At 31.1% G+C, this 16434-nt stretch overlaps 1 protein-coding gene across 1 annotated transcript in view; it reads left to right on the top strand.

Annotated features, from left to right (window-relative positions):
- Positions 1–2161: 2161 nt before the first annotated feature.
- Positions 2162–16434, top strand: part of LOC142521119 (uncharacterized) — a 73248-nt gene continuing 58975 nt past the window's right edge. The window contains exon 1 of the transcript XR_012814079.1: positions 2162–2225. The gene's annotated coding sequence lies outside the window, so the exon portion shown is untranslated. The remainder of the gene's footprint in view (positions 2226–16434) is intronic.

The raw sequence follows: 16434 nt of genomic DNA, 5'->3' as shown, positions 1-16434 counted from the left end.
ATTGTAAAGACAATGTTTATTTCGTGGAAATTATGATATATAAACTGGTTCGGTTTATACTGTGCTACGAAAGGCTTGTTGTTTCGATTGTGTGATTGTTAAACAACGCCGGTGTCAATCTCGAGTTTCGGGGCGTGACATTAACTACGTACAATTTTGAAACAACCATACTAAGATAATTATTCTAATTTTTAAAATATGAATTATGTTTAAAAATAGGTTTATTATATTTTTATTTTTGTATCAAAATAGATTTATTGGTCTGTGCTTCTACTCCATTCGTTTTTAAAATATATTTCTTTTTTCTTAATTTCCCACTATTTTAAAATGGGGTATTTATTTATTTTAAAATGAGATATTTATTTATCTCTTATTATTATAATTAAATATTTATATTTTTATTATAATTTCTGTTTGATGTGGTAGAATTTTAGGTAGCATTCCACTAGGATTATTTCCTACCAAATTAAAATTCCCAAATCTGTTTTCATGTCATCGGATTGTACAGTTTAGTCAGCAATTTCTAGTCAAAATTAGACACTCCCGTAAAAATCGAACCACAATAGTCAAAACATAAAAGTTAGAGGACTACAGAGAAAACATTTAAAGTTAGATGACCAATTTGCCTTTTTCGCCCTATAACATTTATTCATGGTGAATATATTTTCCTAGTTTTTTTTCAAAATAAAAATAAAATAAAAAGAAGATGTATAATAATTTTAATCTTTATGTCTATATAAATGAAACATTACAAGAACTATGAAGTAAATTACTACTAGATATTTTGTAAAAAATTATATAAAATAACTAAAAATCTTAAATTTAATCTCGAATTTTAATATATGTTTCGAATATTATCTTATGCTTTAAACAAATTTCCTAAATTTTTATCAACCCAAAATTTTTTAAATCTTGGGATAAAATATAAAAAAAAACATAAGAATTTCACTAACATGTTTCAAAATGTCTCATGGCTCAAGACCGATGTTTCCTAAATTTTTATCAACCTAAATTCTGAGAGGAACATGTTGCAAAATGTGTTACAACATGGGTCAATACGGAAATTTTGTTCAATATAATGTATTACATTATAATGGTAATAAAGAGAAACGAAAGGGGAAAAAAGTTGTAGGATAGAGACTAAAAATTTTGACACGGTGGATAAATTTTCTTCGAATTGTTTCGATTATGTTAATAATGCTGAAACTTTCTTCTTGTCAGTAGAGTTCTTAGCAAAGCAATTAATGTGAATTAGGTGAAAGTAAGCTCACTGAAACTAATTACACAAATGGCTATTTAGTGGGATAAGTAAGGAAGGTAAACTGAATGACAAATAAACACACGGATGTTTCTGGATATTCGGAGAATTTGATAGTCCTACGCCACTCTTTCTTCCTCAAGGAAGGTTTGTACTAAAATATTTTGGTAATTAAAAATAATTTGAAATTATCCATTGTAGTAAGACTTAATACTGCATAACTGAACCTGTTAGTGAAATTGAAACTGAAAACTTTGAGCAGTAGAGTTCTTTGCTCACAACTATACGAACAAAACAGATGAATACTACGCACGAATATGATCCTTAATATGATTAAATAAATAACGAATCAGTGTGTGCTTGCTCTTTAATTTGACTTCTTGTAATACTTTTACGGAGATAGTTGGTTTGCTTGTAAGTCAGAAGATTGGTTGGTGCTGGCTGGTTCAACTGATCTTATATATAGTCTCAATCTTCAACAGTAACTTTTCATGAATGAAGATGTACTTGTTGCCAAGTCATCGTTCTTTCTGATATAAGTCGAATTCTGTAAGAGACTATAACTCTGATCCTTAATCACTGATCGATAAGAACAAAAAAATATATGACTTTTAGCTCTGATTCTTAATCAGTAATCGAACTTTCCTACAGATAATATTGAGACACTGATCGGACTTTCACTCTTCTCTCAAAGAAAGGTCGTGGAGCGATTTTGTGATTCTGATCGATTGGAAGTCAAACAATGGTCAATGAGCTATTTATTAGGTAATCAAAGCCCATGGGCTTTGGAAGAAGGCCCGACACTTCCACTCGTCTCTCGAAGTGTGGAAGTGGAGCGATTTTGTGATTCTGATCGATTGGAAATCAAACAATGGTCAATGGAACTGAAGCTTACTCAATCTTGTCTTCCGCCCAACATCTTCAAACCTCTGCATTTTTTGACAGAAACTCTAAATTATCTTCGCGAGTTATCTCTCTGTCCTAAGTTCATCTTATTCTTGGTTGATGACATTGCATAATGTGTTCTAAGCATGAGAGTGAGCACTAAATGAGCTTGTCCAGGAGAAAAAATAGGTGGCCCAAGGGTGGCTCCCCCGACCCTGACCATAATATAACACTTAACACATAACAAAATGCGACATTTTTAGTATTATATATATAAGCAGTTGGGAGAACAAGTATTGCGTGTGTATTAATTTCCAATTGTCTAAAAAAATAAGTTAATATTACTTAATGTTATCCTCAAAATTGAAAACAAATCACCAAGAGACTAGTCAAAGAATATTTAAACATACTCTTCGATCAATTTCTCGTGAAGGATAGCCAGCCCCTTTCGGATCAAGCAGGCAGGCTGCTGAATGCGGGGACACTTGTTGTTCTCTAGCAACCAAAAAAACACGCACATGATAAGTTAAGAGTAAAATGATAAGTCATTTTCTCAGCCATTCTCATAAGCTGTAACAATCAATAATGAACCTCTGACATTGCCATTCAATGGACAACAGCGTACCAGAGGAATAACTAAAATATTAATCTTTTGAATTTGAAAGAAAGAATATTCTAATTAATGGAAGATTGTGCCTACTGTTCTCCCGTGAAAGCACGATAAAGAAAGAAATTAATTGTATGTGTCGACGAAGTACTGCGGCAAGAACCAAGAAGAGATAATTAATTTGAGGAAATAAAAATGAGCTTGAAAATTTAATCCTGCATTTGTTTAGTTTGTTTGTAAATTTAGTAATTTCTTCATGTTATTTTCACTTTTCATTGTTCAGGTCTTTTAGGATAGGTATCATCTAATATGGATGATAAGATGGATTTCCAGGAATCTTTCTTACTTTTCCGTGTCCCACCACATGTCAAAATCATAATTCACCTCATTTCTAACTTTAAATTTCCTATTTGCTGCACCAATGTCGTTGGAAATATGCAGTCTTTTCTTATTGTGTGAAAATTCACTTTCAGCACCCGCTGATGAAGCTTCATTTCTTCTTTGTTATCAAATCTGATTATTGTGTTCCTGTCACATATGTTTCTTTATTTAATTGAATCCAACTCAAGTGTATAAGCAAGCTTTCGCCACGTATTGTTGAAGAACGCCATGTAAAAAGTGAAAAGATCGATGATCGGATAATATATTTGAAAGCTCATATTATTCTTTTTCTCTATTTTGTTTATATGGTATAACCATGTTTCTTGTTTTCTGTTTCAAATTGTTTCTTCTAAATCTAATTTTTGTTTGTTCCAAATATATGTTTGAAAGATCATTTTGTTGTTTTTCCTTATTTTGTTGAACTCTTTTTTTACAATCTATTTTTGTTAGTAAATGAGTATTTTAACTTCTGAATGATTATTAAAGAAAAATATATTTTTCTTCAATTTTCTTTCTATCATCACCAAATCCACCACCCATCAAGAAGAGGATGCACGTATTTTCTATTATTATTTTCTTATTTTTAGGCATTATTGTGGTTTTTATGGGATTTTCTTTGTTTTTTTTAAAAAAAATTAGTTTCAAGGACGATAAATTGATTTGATCAGTTTTCTGTAAAGACACCAAGAACTATGAGCAAAGCAAGTGGTAGTGAATCAAGTGGAAGTGAGATGCATCCATGCGGCTTGCCAGTTGCGGGGATCATGGAAAGAGATTTCAATATTTCCGTATGCATAGATCTTGAAAATTGTCATGTCTCCAGCCGAAGAGTATCAAATCTTGGTTGTCACATAGTCGACGCTCTAAGAGGATTGATGTGCTGCAGCAGAGATATATCCATCAATGCATATGCAGACATCAATCGTATCCCCGAAAATCATACAAAAGCACTAAAACAAATCGGAATTACATTGTCACACGTTGAGCACATAAGTATACATGTTTTCATATTCATTTTTCATTATTTTTTATGTTGATTTTAATTTGATGGTCATCATTTCTTTATATGCGGCAGACCACAAAATGTTGCAGAACTTTGGAATTTTGGCCCAAAAAATGAACTTCCCGTTAATTTGTTGATCATATCGTGCGACACGGATTTTTGGCCTACAATGAAAACTTTTAGATATTATAAATATAATATTATGATGGCATGTCGTCCTTCCAAGTGCAGAAACTATCCTCCAGCAAACACTGTCATGTGCAGGAACTAGTTAGTGCTAAAAAATTTGCACCCTGCCCAAATAGAATTATACTAGTAAATTCGTTGTAATATTTACATTTATTTCTTGAAATTCGTGTAGTAGGCAAAAAAGAACTATGAGAAGTAAAGATAAATAAAATTATATTATGAGTTGATTTACGACTCATAATTTACGTAATTAACGTTAATCAGATCATGGGGTCTCACAGGATGTACGTATTTTCTACTATTATTTTCTTACTTTTATGCATTATTGTAGTTTTATGAGATTTTCTTTTAAAAAAAAAATTAGTTCCAAGAACGATAAATTGATTTGATCAGTTTCCTGTAGAGACACCAAGAACTATGAGTAAAGTACGTGGTAGTGGATCCAGTGGAAGTGAGATGCATCCATGCGGCTTGCCAACTGCGAAGATCATGGAAAGAGATTCCAATATTTCCGTATGGACAGATCTTGAAAGTTGTCATGTCCCCAGCCGAAGAGTATAAAATCTGGATTGTCACATAGTCGACGCTCTAAAAGGATTGGGGTACTGCAGCAGAGATATATCTATCATTGCATATGCAGACATCAATCATATCCCCGAAAATCATACAAAAGCACTAAAACAAATCGGAATTACATTGTCACACGTTGAGCACATAAGTATACATGTTTTCATATTCATTTTTCATTATTTTTTTTGTTGATTTTAATTTGATGGTCATCATTTCTTTATATGCGGCAGACCACAAAATGTTGCAGAACTTTGGAATTTTGGCCCAAAAAATGAACTTCCCGTTAATTTGTTGATCATATCGTGCGACACGGATTTTTGGCCTACAATGAAAACTTTTAGATATTATAAATATAATATTATGATGGCATGTCGTCCTTCCAAGTGCAGAAACTATACTCCAGCAAATACTGTCATGTGCAAGAATCAGTTAGTGCTAAGAAATTTGCACCCTACCCAAATAGAATTATACTAGTAAATTTGTTGTACTATTTACATTTATTTCTTGAAATTCGTGTAGTAGGCAAAAAGAACTATGAGAAGTAAAGTTAATATCACAACAAATTTATAAGAAAAATTCTATTTGAGCAGGTACAAATTTCCTAGCACTAACTGATTCCAGCAGACGATGGTGTTTGCTGGAGGATATTTTCAGAATTTGGAATGGCCACATGCCATCATAATATTGTATTTATATTTCATCAAAGTTTTCATTGTTGGCCAAAAACCAGTGTCGCCTGATATGATGAGCAAATTAACGGGATGTTAGTTATTTTGGGCCCAAGTCGCAAAGTACGAGTACATATGTGCTCAATGTGTGACAATGTAATTCCGCTTTGCGATAATGCTTTTGTATGTGTTTTGGACATAATTTTGACGTCTGCATATGCATTGATGATTATATATCAGCTACTGTACCTTAATTCTCTAAGAACCTTGACTATGTGACAACTTAAACTTGATATGTTTTTGCCGGGGACAGTGCAGTTTCAAGGGCTTTCACCACCATTCAAAATCGGTTAATAATGGTGGTGAAAGCCTTTTTCAAATATCACATAAATACCCTGCAACCTCGCATTTACCTCAAATTTTGATTTGAAGTACCTCAAATTTTGATTTGAAGTATCAGATATCATCTTTCACAGTTTTTGCTCTATTTTGAATTCTTTTTTGTCTCATTCGAATCAATGTATCACTATCAACATGCTCATATATATTTATAACATGAAAAAAAAACAAAAATATCCCCTTTAATAATTAAATCTTAATTAATTTGGTGAAAGTACAAAATGAATTTATGCTAATGCCATAATAAAGAACATGAAAAATTTTAAATAACAAAAAATTATATAAAGACATATATATGTATGCAAAAAGACATTAGTGATTAATTAATTCATGAAACTCATCGTTGAAATATTATAAATTGTATGTGATGTGTTAGGCTTGAACGAATACGTTCAAAAGGAAATAGAATAATAAGACATATTTTTTCTGCCAGCTTCAAGTATCCAGATACAGTTTTGAAAAAGCATTTTTTGTAAAAGATCTGACCCAAAGATAGTGTTGGTCTCCTCACTTCCGCCTGGGTTCTAGGGCTTCCCCTTCTCGCCATTAATCTGCGTAAGAATCTCCATTCTCGATTTTGTTCTGTACATTGTGTGTGTGTGTGGTTATTCTTCTTGTCATTTTTTAATTTCTTTCCCCAACCTCAACTATCTCCTCTTGCTTGGTGTGTTTCCGTTCCTCGTGCGATGAAAGTTTGAAGATTTTATTGATTCTGTTAAGAATATTTGGGTTTTTTTTGTGAGTGTACTATTTTACAATGATGATGGTTTTGCTTATAGAAATATCCAAACAATAAACACATCTTATATCCATCCATGTTTTGAATTCTCTCAATTTGAGCAGCTTCTTGTTCTGGATTATGACGACTTGTGGTATTTTACATTTCGTGACAAGCTATTTCCTTTATTTTGTTTAAATCTTGTTGCTGCTTGCAAGGGTTTGAAAGCTCATACTGTTTTTTTTCTCTATTCTGTTTATCTGGTGTAACCATGTTTCTTGTTTTATGTTTCATATTGTTTATTCTAAATCTATTTTTCTTTGTTTGAAAAATATGTTTAAAAGATCATTATGTTCTTTTTCTCTATTTCGTTGATTTCTTTCTTTACAATCTATTTTTGTCAGTAAATGAGTATTTTAACTTCCGAAGGATTATTAAAGAAAAATTTATTTATTTTCAATTTTCTTTCTATCAACGCCAAATCTCCCACATATCAAGAAGACAAAGCACTTATTTTCTTACTTTTAGGCATGATTGTGGTTCTTATGGGATTTTTTGTTTTTTTTAAAAAAAAACTTAGTTACAAGATCGATAAGTTCTTGATTATGTTCATTGTTACGATTTGATCAATTTTCCGTAGAATCACAAGGAACCATGAGTAGAGCAAGTGGCAATTGATCTAGTCGCAGTGAGAAGCATCCGAGCGGCAAATCTAGTCGCAGTGAAAAGCATCCAAGCGATTTGCCACTTGCGGGGATCGAGAAGAAAGACGTCAAAATTTCTGTATGGATAGACCTTGAAAACTGCCCTGTCCCTGGCAAAAACATATCAAGTTTGAGTTTTCACATAGTCAAGGTTCTTAGAGAATTAAGGTACAATAGCAGAGATATAATCATCAATGCATATGCAGACGTTAAAAATATGTCCAAAACACATACAAAACATTATCACAAAGCGGAATTACATTGTCACACATTGAGCACATATGTACTCGTACTTTGCGACTTGGGCCCAAAATAACTAACCTCCCGTTAATTTGCTCATCATATCAGGCGACACTGGTTTTTGGCCAACAATGAAAACTTTGATGAAATATAAATATAATATTATGATGGAATGTGGCCATTCCAAGTTCTGAACATATCTTCCAGCAAACACCATCCTCTGCTGGAATCAGTTAGTGCTATGAAGTTTGTACCCTGCTCAAATAGAATTTTTCTAGTAAATTTGTTGTTATATTTATCTTTACTTCTCATAGTTCTTTTTTGCCTACTACACGAATTTCAAGAAATAAATGTAAATATTACAACGAATTTACTAGTATAATTCTATTTGGGCAGGGTGCAAATTTTTTGGCACTAACTAGTTCCTGCACATGACAGTGTTTGCTGGAGGATAGTTTCTGCACTTGGAAGGACGACATGCTATCATAATATTATATTTATAATATCTAAAAGTTTTCATTGTAGGCCAAAAATCCGTGTCGCACGATATGATCAGCAAATTAACGGGAAGTTCATTTTTTGGGCTAAAATTCCAAAGTTCTGCAACATTTTGTGGTTTGCCGCATATAAAGAAATGATGACCATCAAATTAAAATCAACATAAAAAATAATGAAAAATGAATATGAAAACATGTATACTTATGTGCTCAACGTGTAACAATGTAATTCCGATTTGTTTTAGTGCTTTTGTATGATTTTCGGGGATATGATTGATGTCTGCATATGCAATGATAGATATATCTCTGCTGCAGTACCCCAATCCTTTTAGAGCGTCGACTATGTGACAATCCAGATTTTATACTCTTCGGCTGGGGACATGACAACTTTCAAGATCTGTCCATACGGAAATATTGGAATCTCTTTCCATGATCTTCGCAGTTGGCAAGCCGCATGGATGCATCTCACTTCCACTGGATCCACTACCACGTACTTTATTCATAGTTCTTGGTGTCTCTACAGGAAACTGATCAAATCAATTTATCGTTCTTGGAACTAATTTTTTTTTTTTAAAAGAAAATCTCATAAAACTACAATAATGCATAAAAGTAAGAAAATAATAGTAGAAAATACGTACATCTTGTGAGACCCCATGATCTGATTAACGTTAATTACGTAAATTATGAGTCGTAAATCAACTCATAATATAATTTTATTTAGAAATAGATTTGCAATAGTCTATTAAATTTTAAATTAGTATATATAAATTGTGTTTAACAAAAAATAAAATAAAAATAACAATGAATAGTGAATTAAATTTAAAAATAGTCCATTTAAATTTAAGGGCAATATTGTAAATAAAGAACAAAATGAGGATTGATATGGTTGGAATGTGATTTTCCTGTACGTGCCTATTGTTGATTAGAAGATGATTCCAATTTGTTCCTTAGACAACCCAATTCATATACGTGTAAAATAATCCAACAAAAGAGAGTAAAGACGGTGAGGTGATTTCAGATAAGAGACACGAAAGTAGAAGAGGAGAGAAAAGAGAAATAAGAGTTTCGATTTTTTTTTCGATCTTGCAAGTTATTTGTTTATCCAATTGACGAACCGACTTCAGTTTTGGGATCGTTGACACGAGGTCTTCGATTTGAGGTATAAATTTTATATTTTTGGTGATGTTTGAAATTTGTCGATTTTTGGAATAAATCCGATAAATTATTAAATCATACAGAAATTGAATATTATTGAATAATATATGATTTTAACGAAGAAAAGATAATTATAATGATGTTATTTTGAATTATTCCCAATTTATTATAATTAAGAAATTTTAATCGTTGGATTGAGATTGAAGAATTGTTTGTCAGTTGTTATTGATTGAAATGAATATGTTATTGATGTAGATAGATTATTATATTGATATCTTCAAGCTACATCAACTGGAACGAAGAATTGAGGTATGTTGCGACCGAGTAACATACGACAAGTATCTGTATCATATGATATATGTTGGATTGATTTGATTGATTGGAATGAGAATACATGTCTATATGCCTTATTTGTTCAGTTTATGTGGCATACATGACATGCACGTTGAGCTATGATCATTGGATATCCTGATATGATTTGATTTGATTCTGGGGTTTGTGAACACGATGCTATGTTTGGCATTATGTGGCCCTTAAAGCATAGTCATTAGTGGCCCAGATGATTGATTGAGATTTGGGATTTGATGGCGCTTTGTCGATGCTATCATACGAGTATCTCTGATTGAGACCGGTGTGCCAGCTCGAGTATTGATTTGATAGCGATTCGATTGATTCTGACATGTGCTCAGTGGATGGGCATTTGACCTGATACCTCCACGACATACATGCATTGCATATCATATATCATTGTTTAGATATCTATGGTATATATTATGGTTGCTTCAGACTGAGCTTTGCTCACCCAGAGAGGACTGTTGTTGTCTTTGTATATTGACAATGACAGGTAATCCAGGATATCAGGAGACCGGAGATGGTGCTTTTGGAGGGAGTCACAGTTTAAGTTGAGATTTAGTGGTTGTTTCCCAGTATATATGTATATGTATCTATGTACCGGGGCATGTCCCGATGATATGAGTTGTTTGTATGTGATTGACTTTGATTACGTGTGGGCATGTTTTATGATGTGAGATGAAATACTATTTTTAGTATTCAAATAAGATGTTTTGGGCTCATCGTAAAGAAAATTTAAACTCGATTTCCGCTGTAATTAATTAATCATAATCAAATTACATTATAATAACGATTAGAAGTTAAGGGTCCCACACATCCTCTTCTTGATGGGTGGTGGATTTGATGCTGATAGAAAGAAAATTGTACAATATGGCACTTTTCAATAGATGAAGTTAACATGTCTATCTGTAATTTCTATCAAGAATAGGCTAAATGATTAAATGTATAATATTGCATTTTTCAATAGATGGAGGTAACATTTCTATCTTTAATATCATCATCCATCTTCTTTCCTGAGTCTTTCTCTAAAGGCAAGCTTGCGGTCACTCTTTACCAGGAAATTTTACCTATTCTTCAGGTTTTGTAATACATAAATTAAATCCAAAGGGGGATATTTTTACAACAATATCCTTTATATTTCTATTTTATAGTTATGCTAATTATTGAAAAAGAGAAATCATCGTTTATATTATTATCTCAAATTCAATTCATCAAACTAAACATGCTATTATTTATTAAATATTATTTAATATCCTAGTCAGATATTTTACTTCCTTAGCATATATTATATATATATATATATATATATATATATATATATATATATATTATTATTATTATTAAAGTTAAATTGACTTAAAGTGTATTCATTGTAGAGATTTACTGACTTTTATTAAATAACATACTTTTGTATATTTGACAGATTTCTACTGACTTTCACATATTTCTAAATATTTTCATAAAATATTGTGGATTTATTTTGCATGATTTTTATTGACATTTTTTCATAGAACTCTATGAATTTTTTTAACATATGATTAATTCAAAAAAAATACAACAAAAATAAAAGTTTAGATTAAATATCTATAGACTTTTGAACTTTACAAAAGAATTTAAAAGTCTAAAGCCAATACACCTCATTTATTAACCGGTTTTGTATGATGGTGAAAGCCTTTTTCAAATATCCCGTAAACACCTTGCAATTTCCACTATTTATACCGCATTTAACTCAACTTTTGATTTGAAGTAACTCAAATTTTGGTTTTATGTCCTCTTTAATAATTTAACTGTTTTTACCGCCCTCCCAATTTTCAAAGCACACTGTTTTTACTGCCTTCCCGATAATTGAGTGCATTACTCTAACAAATTGCCCTCCCAATTTCTCTGCCATTCTCGTACATCATAACCATCAATAAACCCACCCGTGACAGGCTTTAATAGTTAGCTTTTGACACGGGATGGGCTGTATTTTTTAACACAATTATAGATTCTTTTCAGATATACGATTGGTTCCAGAAATCTTTCTTTTTTTGGTGAAAATAACTTTTTTTTTCATAAAACGACGTTTATAAAATATTAATAACAAATAAATATTAGATACTTATTTATCAAAACTCACAAAGATGGGTTTCAAAAATCAAAAGCATATTTTCTTAACAATACAAAATAGAATAAATTTGAAATGACATTATCACTGGATGAACTTGAAATTTGTTCTAATTAACGTGAAGTACTATATAAATATATAAAGAATGTCTTTAAAGTTTATGATCTTATTTTTTAAACAATAAAACTACATTTGAAATCTATTCATTTGAAATATGTTATGATCATTAATGTGTTTAGAAGAATAGTGAATATACACTTTAAATTTTTTCTCTAAACACAAAGTTTTCTTGTGACCGGTCTTGATAGTGTTATCTATACAAGACCTAATTTTTCTCAACATAAAAAACGATTGGACTACTAGTAGTGTGCGAAAACGGTCCAGTATTTTTTGTTAACAGTAAGAACTCAAATGAAGTATATCATCAAGATAAGATATAAAGGAAAGAAAGTAAGTAAGATGGCACAAAGGTGCATGGAAGTTCGAAGACAATCTTCTTTTACGTCTCTCATTCTTCTACTTACAGAAGAAATTCACTATATTACTTTGGTTTTTTCAACTTTTGTACAAAACTCACTTCAAGAGAAATATAAGTAACTATCTCGTTTGTTTTCAAAATCACTCAAAATATTTTAATGTTAATCACTCAAAATATATTCTTAAAGTAAAAGTTTTTTCTCTTTATAATTTTATATCACCCTGAATACGTTCAAGAAACATGGGTGATTCAGTTTGGATTTTAGATGATGATGGTCTTATAATAAATTTTTCAAGTTTGGATGACCATGTGTATTTTCTATAATTTTTCGCATCATTGTTGAACCAGTATGTCCTAATCAATCATGTCAATTGATTAATGTTGAAGAATTATTAACAACCATGTTTGATTCAATTGGACTTATATGTGTATAATGCAATCCAGTAGGGAACATCGATAGTTTTTCAACTAAATATTTCTTTACTGATCTATATGTGTTAAGACACATATATTTTTTATTTCCTTCATTCATTATCTGAGTATCATACCCATGACAATATATGTCGTTAAAATTCAACAAAATTTTTTTCAATTGTGGTGAATACAAAGCATCATTTATCAAAATTTTTGTACCATTAGGTAACAAAAAATGTGCTTTACCACAACCTTTAATCAAGTATACATGATCTGATATTGTATTCAACATTGTTTTTGTTAGTTTTAGTTCCAAAAAATATATTTTATCTCAGATAATAGTGTGCGTTATACCACTATCAGGTATGCAAACTTCAATGTGATTAGTTCCTTGTTTAGCAATTTTCATATTTAAACTTAAAAAAAATATGCAATGAAAAAATTACTGACAACACATATGTAATTATTGAAATATAAAACATATCATAATTATACAACAAAACATTATTATATGAGTGCATAAAATATTTTAAATTTATATTCCACCAGTAAATTGATAAATCGTTCAGAAAATCTCCAGCATCAAAATGAGTTGAATCACTCAAACGGTCACTGTGTTCGGTGAAATTGGTCTTTTTTTTTCTTTATTGATTCTTTATAGAGCTTACAAAAGTGCTCAGGAGATCGACAAATACGATATCAATGTCCTGGAGTGCCATGGACTTCTATAGTTTGATGAGGGCAATCTTGGAAAAAAAATTAAAATTATTAGTGTTGCATGTATTTACAGTACTTAATAAATAGTATGGATGATGATGATGATGATAATTATAATAATAATAATAATAATAATAATAACTAATCCAGGGAAGTACGTGTTGCATGTATTTAGAATATTTATAATTTTTATATATATATGTTAAATATATTTAAATATTTCTATTTTTATATAAGTTGATTGAATTTTTATATTTACATAAATAATTAGGATTTTGGATAGTTATAAGTATTTCCACGTAAAATTGAACATATCCAGTTATAATTAAAATAAATTAAATTTGAATCATTTATAAAATAAATAAAATAAAATAAAAAGACTTGTGCTGATATATATATATATATATATATATATATATATATATATATATATATATATGTTAATCTATTTGAATAATAATTATCTCCAGTTGTTGTTAATTATTTTTAGTCATGAAGGAGCATGTTCTGTGATAAATCATTCATTTTTAAAACTTGTATTTGACGGGTTTCAACGGTATTTTGGTCATTTTGCACCTAAGGTTCGATAGCGGTCTTAGCAGTGCCCTGAATGCTGAAAATGCATATTTTGAAATGTTTATGTACTTATAATCATGAAATATTAAGTTAAAGCTAAAATACGATGCATGATTGGTTTAAAGAAAATTTACGTACATGCATGAATTTTATGGGTGATGATTATATAATTACACGTTTTTGAAAGAAATGAGTTGGTTGTGATTATTATGATGATATGTAAGGCCCGAGCTCAGTTGACGGGTGAGAGTGTTGCTGATAGTCCCTCGCCGTCGAGTACCATTGTTCCACGTAGATGGATCCATCGAACAGAGCTAATACGAAAATCGCAACTAATGATCTGAATTTAATAAAGAAAAATGTTATGATGATGATACGATATGGATATGTTTATGATGTTACGATTTTACATGACATGATTTCATACGATATGTTTACGTTTATGCTCATATTTTTTTAAGATCATGAAATGTTATTTTTATTACATTATTTTTCACTGTTGCATGCTATGATTATGTACTTGTTATTTACGGTTCAAGTGTGTGGAGTCTTTAGACTCACTAGGTATGATTGATGCAGGTGATCATGTCGACGAATAGACTAGAGGCGCTGAAGGCTGAGTAGGCGTGGTTGGTGTGGCATGAAAACCGAGGACCTCACATGTTTCCGCACTTTTATGATTTTACGAGGACATTGATTTTATGATGTTATTTAATTGTGGATTTTTACAGTGCTGTTTGACAGATTTTGACTGCATTTATTATCTAGTATCAAGAATAATTTTAGGAAAATGTTAGTTTGAATTTATGCATGGGCATGTATATTATCAGTTCATAAAAAAAAATTTCCGAATTTTTAAGTCGAGACGTTTCACTCGAGTTGCATGATCTGTTAGCTCACCTAAAGGTTCATGAGTTTGAGCTGGGGACAAAAAATGAAAAAGAGCCATATGTTCCACCAGTTACATAGGCCCTTTTTACAATAGAAGAGACTCCATCAAAGTAATCATAACAACTGAGCAATGACGCTATGTCATTATTTGTCAGGAATTTTGGGAAATTCATGAGGAAGAATAATTCTATCTTTCAAATTCTCATAAAAAAAATAATCAAACTCTTCTGATCAAATTATTTTTAATTGTGGTAGAAAAGACTATTTCCTTGTTGATTGCACTAGACCCAAAAATGATGACCTAAAGACTAAATGATTAAATGTACAATATGACATTTTTTTAATAGACGAACGTAACGATGGAGTGTATGCTCCTCCTGGAGCTTTACTACCCCATCTCATAAATTGACATATGTCTTTAAAAAAAAACATCATAATAAACTGTAAAAATTACAAGGAATTTACATTTACTAGAAAAAAATTCTAACTCATAATATAACCATCCACAAAAAATGGCCATCGTTTCTTTCAAATTTTATAATTTGTTTATTAAAATTCAGAATTTTAAAATCAGATATTTTAAAATTAATAGTGATAATATATTCGTATTCATTAATACTACACAAAAATGAAAATTTATTTAATTTGAATTCTATTTAATTTTTTTCAGCGAAAATTTATGTAAGTTTTTGTGTTTGTATATGTTTTATTTTCATTTTTAAAACAAAATTTAATTTATTTAAAACATTCATATTTGGACAAAAACTAATTTTTGAGTCCATCAGAAAAATAATTAATTATGTGGGGTCCAAACTACTCTAACTCCATCCTAAAAAAATATCACTCCTAAAATATTCTTATTATTTTTAAACTTATTGTAATGCCGAGACTTAATTACTGTAATCAGACGTTGATTAATTGACAGAAGTGAAATTATAGGAATTCAAATGAAGAAGCAGGGCATCGTTACAGTATAAGCCAAGATGTTGAACCGAACATCTCAAGATGTTGGCCAAGATGTTGAACCAAACATCTCAAGATGTTGGACCGAACATCTCGCGCCCGAGCGGTGGAAAAGAACCGCCCGAGCGCCAATGCACCATGAGTTTACTTCTTGGACAAAATGTTTGGCGCCCGAGCGGTAGAATATTACCGCCCGAGCGCCAGGAGATGTTCAGCCGAGTATCTCGACAGAAACTTTCGCGCCCGAGCGGTAAAGATTAACCGCCCGAGCGCCACCTGGAAAACATGAAATGTGCCACGTTTTGTAAGCATGCAAGGTGGGATGTATATATATATATACACATATGTCTACTCTTCAGAATCTATCAGAACGAAGAACGAGCAAATCCTCTCGAAAACCTTATGCCTTTTAGTTTAAGAATTCGAAGGTTATGAAAGATCCGCCCGGCAGATTTTGAATCCGACTTCGGTACTGTGTTCCTATCGACGTAGGCTATAACTGGACGTAAGTTTTGCTACGTTTTGATATGATTTGGAATTATGGTATTGTCAGAATCTGATAGGATTCATATATGATGTTCTTGACATGTTAGACATCGAATAATCGAAACCGGACTGAAGGATAGATACCATATGGAATTGTTATGATTTTCAGAGTTGAGT

The sequence above is a fragment of the Primulina tabacum genome, chromosome 12 (genome assembly GCF_025594145.1).
Source record: "Primulina tabacum isolate GXHZ01 chromosome 12, ASM2559414v2, whole genome shotgun sequence".
NCBI lineage: Eukaryota > Viridiplantae > Streptophyta > Magnoliopsida > Lamiales > Gesneriaceae > Primulina > Primulina tabacum.
Note: the sequence above shows the minus strand (reverse complement) of the source record. Positions and strands in the feature narration are given on the sequence as shown.